The sequence below is a fragment of the Pteropus vampyrus genome, unplaced genomic scaffold (assembly GCF_000151845.1).
Source record: "Pteropus vampyrus isolate Shadow unplaced genomic scaffold, Pvam_2.0 Scaffold80, whole genome shotgun sequence".
NCBI lineage: Eukaryota > Metazoa > Chordata > Mammalia > Chiroptera > Pteropodidae > Pteropus > Pteropus vampyrus.
This window is the reverse complement of record NW_011888861.1, coordinates 7,659,661-7,666,199: the sequence shown is the minus strand read 5'-3', so window position 1 is coordinate 7,666,199 and position 6,539 is coordinate 7,659,661. Positions and strand designations below refer to the sequence as shown.

The 6,539-nt window shown below is 46.5% G+C and overlaps 1 protein-coding gene across 4 annotated transcripts in view; it reads left to right on the top strand.

Moving 5' to 3' along the window:
• The first annotated feature begins 3,152 nt into the window (after positions 1-3,152).
• Positions 3,153-6,539, top strand: part of HIVEP1 (human immunodeficiency virus type I enhancer binding protein 1) — a 141,337-nt gene continuing 137,950 nt past the window's right edge. For 2 of the 4 annotated variants that reach the window (XM_023532271.1, XM_011362894.2), the window contains exon 1: positions 3,153-3,283. The gene's annotated coding sequence lies outside the window, so the exon portion shown is untranslated. Of the gene's footprint in view, positions 3,284-4,164; positions 4,440-6,308; positions 6,429-6,539 lie in introns of those variants that run through there. The other 2 variants (XM_023532270.1, XM_011362895.2) reach the window with 2 other exon arrangements.

The window sequence follows — 6,539 nt, the reverse complement described above, 5'->3', positions numbered from 1 at the left end:
TATTATATAACATCAAGTCAAGAAATTAAACATTCCAAGTTGTTTAAATGAAAATGCAAAAGTAAGAAAACAGTAAAGTTGACAGGAAAGCCTTAGTAACTAAGCTGAAAGATGAGCAAGACTCATACTACAACAAAGCTTTTAGTTTGGGGCCATTTTAAGAGCAGGTCCTGGGCATGAATAAAACAGAATCTGAAAGTAACTAGCAGAACTGCACTCAGTTAGAAAGAAGTTATGGTCCTCTCCTTCATTTGCTCATCAAACATTTATTGCAACACCATTCTGGGTGCTGGGGATTAAGTAGGTGAACAAATCAAGCCTCCTTTACTCATGGCTCTCATATTTTACTTGAGGATTGGAATAGAAAAGGCAAGTAAATGGATAATTCTAGAATGTTAGATGCTGTAAAGGATATCAATGGAGTGATGAAAAAGTATGTTATAGGGAAAAGGATTTGCACACTAGATAGGCTAGACAGAGAATGCTTAATTTACGTATGTTCAGATTGTGAACACGCTGGGGAAAATGAGACCCTTAAATCCTTTGGCAATCCATACGATGGCTTTTTTTTTTTTTTTATAATGCAGTAAATGTGCAGGAACAAAAATAGTTTTCCATAGGTTGTTTGAGAACTATTTTGCTAGAAATGTTAAAAAGTAGAGTTATTTAGAAGTAGTTATTCTTGGAAATAAGGGAGACTAGAATGAAGTCCTTTTGGCCTCTGAAATGATGATAAAATCAAGTTAAGCACCACCCAGCAGTGTTTAGCCTTGGATATAGGAGCTTGCAGTCTAACGTATGGCTTCCCAATTTCCATTTTTTTTTTTTTTTTAATGTGATAGCATTACCAAAATAGTAATGATAGTTACAATAGTAGCTAACATCCATTGAGCACTTTGGGCAGTTCCAGGCATTTTTATTTAGTATTTCACTCAGTCTTTTCCAAGGAAGATATTGAGTTACTAGTGTCCTTTCTGACTGAAACCCAAGTATGTCTAAGCCCAAAGCCCACGTCAACTTATTTCATCTTCAAGCACCTGACAAGCCTGTTTCCTAGGTCAGTATTAATTCACTGTGCATTTCCATGTAAAAATATCTATATCTTGTTGTCTGCTACAGACTGAATTGTGTCCTCATCTCCTGCCCCCAAATTCATATGTTGAAGCCCTCCCTACCCTCACAGTGACTGTATTTGGAAATAGAGTCTTTAGAAAGTAATTGAGTTAAATGAAGTCATGAGGGTGGGGCCCTGATCCCATAGGATTAGTGTTCTTATAAGAAGAGACATCAGAGAGCTCACTTTCTCTCTGTGTGCATTCCTGGAGGAAAGACGCTGTGAGGACGTAGTGAGGAGGTAGCTGGCTAGCTGCAAGCCAGAGGATTCTCATCAGAAACCAAATTAGCCAAACCTTGATCTTAGATTTCCAGCTTCCAAATCTGTAAGGAAATAAATTTCTATTGTTAAAGTCACCCAGTCTATGGTACTTTGTTATGGCAGCCCGAGCTAACAAAGATAAAGCAAATTATGTGATTTTTTTTTGGTTTCCTAGTGCATATAAAAGTTATATTCACGCTATACTGTATTCTACAAAGTGTGCAATAGCATTATGTCCAAAAAACAATGTACACACACCTTAATTAAAAAATACTTTATTGCTAAAAAATGTTCACTATCATCTGAGCCTTCACCAGCTCATAATCTTTTTGCTGGTGGAAGATGTTGCTGCGATTTGATGAAAACATATTATCTGCAAAGTGCAATAAAACAAGGCACAATAATATGAGATATGCCTGTATTCTCAGTATCATGTCTTAATTCCTTCATAATGATGCCTAAAGTTTTTCCCTGGTTGCCTCTTGTTTGCCCACTCTGTCTTCATATCTCATTACTAGAGAACCCTACCTTCCTGTTTGCCCAGTACAGTCCAGGTGCATGTCTCTCATCTGGGTATAGTTATTAATAGTTTGTTTCCCCTCTCAGGTGTCGCGTTTAGATACTACATTTATATGGCCACCTACTTTTCTCACATTTGAGTTTTCACTCTAGTCAGAAAAACCATCACACATAGCTTAGTTGCTCTCACCTTTAAGCTATTTCTCTTTGCCTGGAATGATGTATTCATTTACGCTATTGCTAAATCATGAACCTTTCTTCAAAATCCTACTCAGAACTCGCCCTTACTACTGAACTTTCTCTCACAATCCTGCCCTTCACCCAATCTAGAAAGCTCTCAGCAATCATGTAAATAACTCTGTATAACTTTAATTGGCTTTGTTTATAAGCTTCTTCTTGTATCTATTTTCCCTCTAGGTATTTTTCCATGTGTTTATCCTGTCTCTATTAATTTGCAAACTCCCAGAGGGCAAGGTCTGAACACAGGATGCTGTTGGCATAAAGTGGATGCACAGTTAGGCCTGAATGGTAGACAGTGAAATCCATCTTGATCTGTTAAAAAAAAAGGAAAAAGAAAAAAGAAAAAGCATCCTTTGTTAGTGCTTTGTTTGTCATGGTACCCAGACTGCTAACCTAATGTAAAAATATATCTAGTTTCTGGGAGTGTCCAGTTAACTAAGATAAAATAAATAGTTACAAGCTTTCTATAATGTGAGGGGGTGGTGCGGGGCATTCTGCCGTATGAGACTGATATATGAAAGTCATGCTATTATGGAGTTTATTTTCTTCAGAGGTATAGTCTTGTCTCGTCAAGGCCACAGGTCTAAGAAGGGAAATAACATTTACTTACCAAACTGAGATCTAAAAACCAAAAACAGCCTTGTTCTAAGTTTGTGCTGATAGTGGAGGGAAATGAATCTGATTTAGAAGGCCTTTTTCGAATCTCACATACAATACCGTATCATCCAGCTCTTCAGGATTACCAGATAGGTGGATTGCTCATTTTAGTCCAGGTAACAAAAGGAAGACAGGGCAATATGTTCCATTCTCGCTGCGGGGTTAAGAAGTGGGGATCCTTTACCGTGACCACCTGCTTCCTTCTTTCAAACTAGCATATAGAGTGCCGAATATCTGTATATCATTCTCGGCTCACAGCTCAAGGTATAAACCAACGTAGGCGGTGCACTAGATAACATCAAAGCCCGAGGCAGGGGCCAGAAAAGGGGGGGGGGGCGGCAAAAGCAGCCGAGGGAATGAAGCGCCTCCCCCTAGCATTTCCTCTCACGCCCACTTCCAACCTAGGAGGCTTTTGGTTTCTGCTTTTGTTGTTTTTAAAATTAAAAGTTAAACCCAGGAAGCTTTGGATCAGACTTTTGCGTTGCAGTTCGGGTAAGTTTTCTCTTGGTTCTTTTGTCTGGCTTGGGAAGAGCTTGGGTGTGGGGCAGAGTTGGCAGGACGCGCGAGGAAGGTTTTGTCGCCGAGTCGCCCCGAGGAGGAGGGGATTCGGCCGGTGGACGGGAAAGCCCAGCGCGCGCTGAGGGCGGAGGGCGGAGGGGAGGGACGGGCGGCGGCGTGACCCGGTGGCTGCCGGGGAGGAACCTCCGGGATCTCCGCGTGGCGGTGGCGCAGCCGGGCCGCGCACAGGGCGGAGGGCCGGGGCCGCGGGGCCGCGCCAGGGGGGAGCCCGAGCCGGTCGGGCGGCCGCGTGGGAACCCCGCTAAGGACGCGCGGGCAGCGGTGGTGGCGCAGAACAGGATGGACGCGGCGAGACGGCAGAGTCCCGTGACAAAGCTTTGGGGTGGACTTCTGTCCTCCCATAGCTGCTTAGCAAGGAAAATGTATAGAACCTCTCAGTGACACTGTCCTCACTTGAACCTCAGCCCCCGAGGGGACTCCAGAGGCGTTCACAGGGCCAATAGGTATGCAGCCAGAGAGAAATGGGCCCTAGGAACCCCCTCTTTTTTTTTCGGGGTATGGTCACCACCCCATTTGTTTTAGAATTTTCGACAATTCAAACTGCTGTTTACCAGTCACATTTATCTCGTTCAAAAAAAAAGTTTCCCTATATTTCGTTTATAAGATACAATTTGAGAAACTGTTGAATATGCCACAAAATAAGCCGCAACTAGCTACTTTATAGTTTAGCTAGCTTTCCTTGCTTTCTGATAACTAGGAAGTTAGAACTGGAGGCAGAATTAGGGGGAAAAATGCATTTAGAAAATTAGTTCACAAATAGAAAATAGGTAAGTTTTCGGTATTGTATATATTTCAAAGAAAAGTTTAATATTGATTTTCTGCTCAATAAAGTTATGAGTAGTCTTTTTAAGCAAAGTTCTTCAACAAATTGAAATGACGAAATTGGATGTTTAATTTGTTAGAAGGTTCAGAGCAATGCCAAATCCTTTATAAAACACTGTGTTCACAATATGTTTGTTATGTTCAACAACTATCGTGTTAGAAATATATTCATTCAGTTAGTATTTTTAACTTACAGGTGACACAAGTAAAAATAATTAGGAGCTACCTTCATCTTTATCCTGACAGAGTAGGTATACTTTCTCATGTAAATCATGTTTATTTTTTATTCACATACCGAGTTGGACAGTTATATTACATGCTGTTTGTGACTGCAATCCATTAAATGTCATTTCATAAAAGATGATTATATTACATAGAAAATTTAAAAAGTGCATTATTTCACCGCAAGATTGGAAGGACAGTATGGTTAATATTTCAAATTTAGGCAGTTTTTCGATATTGCTCTTTTGACTGAAGTTAGTTTTTAATAGGCATGTTCCCCCCTTTGGCAGGGCATACACGACGTTATTTTGGGGTACAAGCTCGCCATTATTGAGTATTCCACTTTTAATTATTCCCATTTTTGTGCATTAAGCTTTTCTTAGCTCAAATGAGCTAGAGATAGGATTTTCTCGGGGGGATTTTCGGGGTGAACCTTAGCAGGAAAAACCTAGACGTCTTTATGGAAGCCCCAGGGAACAAAACAATTGAAGTTTGCGCAGATGGCCAGCGTAGTGGGTGTATGGTCTTTCAGCATTTTTATTCCTTAAAAGGAGAAAGCAGTTTGGTTTAATGAAAAAATTTTCTGTATCAAAATTTTTGTTTAATCTTATTCCTCCCCATTTCAGAGTGACTCCTTAAACCAATTCCTTCTGCCAGCTCTTTAGGTGTACATGTGGAATTTGAGCCCCAAACTTTTACCATTCTTTAGGTCTATCTCCGAAAACCTTCGTTTTCCTCGTCCAGCCCCTCCTGATTTCTTTTCCATAGATTTCTAATCCTTTCTTTCTCTACTGCGTTCTAGCAGCCGGGGTCAAATTCTGGTTTATGGTAATTACTCCCACTAACCCCTTCCTCTTCTTCCTTTCGTCCCTGAAGCAGTTCGGCGGCCTAGCCCCGCACCCCGTTTTTCTGACCTCAAACACCCCTCCCCGCCCTCCCCTGCCCCAGGCTGTTAAGCGGACAGGCAAGGGTTAACTGCGCTCGCCGCTCCGGCTCTGGGAACCACCAGCGGGCTTTGGAGCGGCCTCTGGAATAACCTTGGCTTTCCTCAATCTTTTAATAGAACATCCGCCACCAAAAAGTGGTTTCAGTTCAGGGTTAATAACATGTCCCCTTCCACCCTTCAAACCAACACTCCGCCCCGCTCCCGGTTTTTTTAAAGTTGTTTTTCAAAGTTAATGAGTTTCAAGTTTCACAATGACTTTCCCCTTCCCTCAACGCGTTGCTGAGGAAACCCCCTTGGGGTGCCCCCCTCTCCCTTCCCCACCCCCAATCGGCCCGGGCGCGGGGCGGGGCTGGGAGACCCCATGACGTCACCGGGCCGGCCCACATCCTGCTTTAGAAAGTAAAGAGACGGTAAAGAGAAACTACCGCCCCGCCCGTCCCCGCCCCTCTTCTCGAACCAACCGCCCCCAACTGCGCGACCCGGCCAGGCCTTCCCGAGGCCGCGTGACCGGCCTGGCCCGCCCCTCGCCGCCGCCGGGCGCCAGTTCTCTGGCCGGCTCGACCCCGGGCTCCCGCCCCTCGCGCCCCTCCCCAGGCCCTCCCCCTCGGGCCGCGCCACTGCCTCCTCCCGCCCCCCTTCCGTCCCTGTGGCGGCCCGGCGGGGCGGAGCCGCGGGTGGACGGCGGGGCGAGACCAGGTCTCGGGCCCGCCCCGCCGGGGAGACCCGGGGCCCTCCGGGATCCACGCGAGCCCGAACGGGGCACCCACCCAACCCCTACCCCAGCGCTGGTCTGGCGGCCGCGCCTGCCCAGCTGGGCCTCCGCGCCCGGGGTGACCCCCGCCCTTCCCCCTCAGCTCCGTCCTCACTCGCCGCCTGGGGACGCCCCATCCCCCGCCCGCGCGTAGCAGCCCGCGGCCTCCCCGCCTCCCGCCCCCGGGGATCCCCTGCCGCCCCGCCCACCCGCGGGAAAGCCTCGGACCTTCGCCCTCCCTCCCCCGCGCTGCCGGGCCGCGCTCCTCCCGTCGCCCCTAAAGACGCTAAACGTGCCCTACTCTGGCCCGGGGAGAGGTAAAGCCCGCGCCCGCCCTCCTCACCCCGGGCCCCACGGTCCCAGGGGCCCCCCTGCCTCTCCTCGCCGCTGTGCGAGCCCCCCAGACGCCCCCTCCCCGGCGGCGGTCA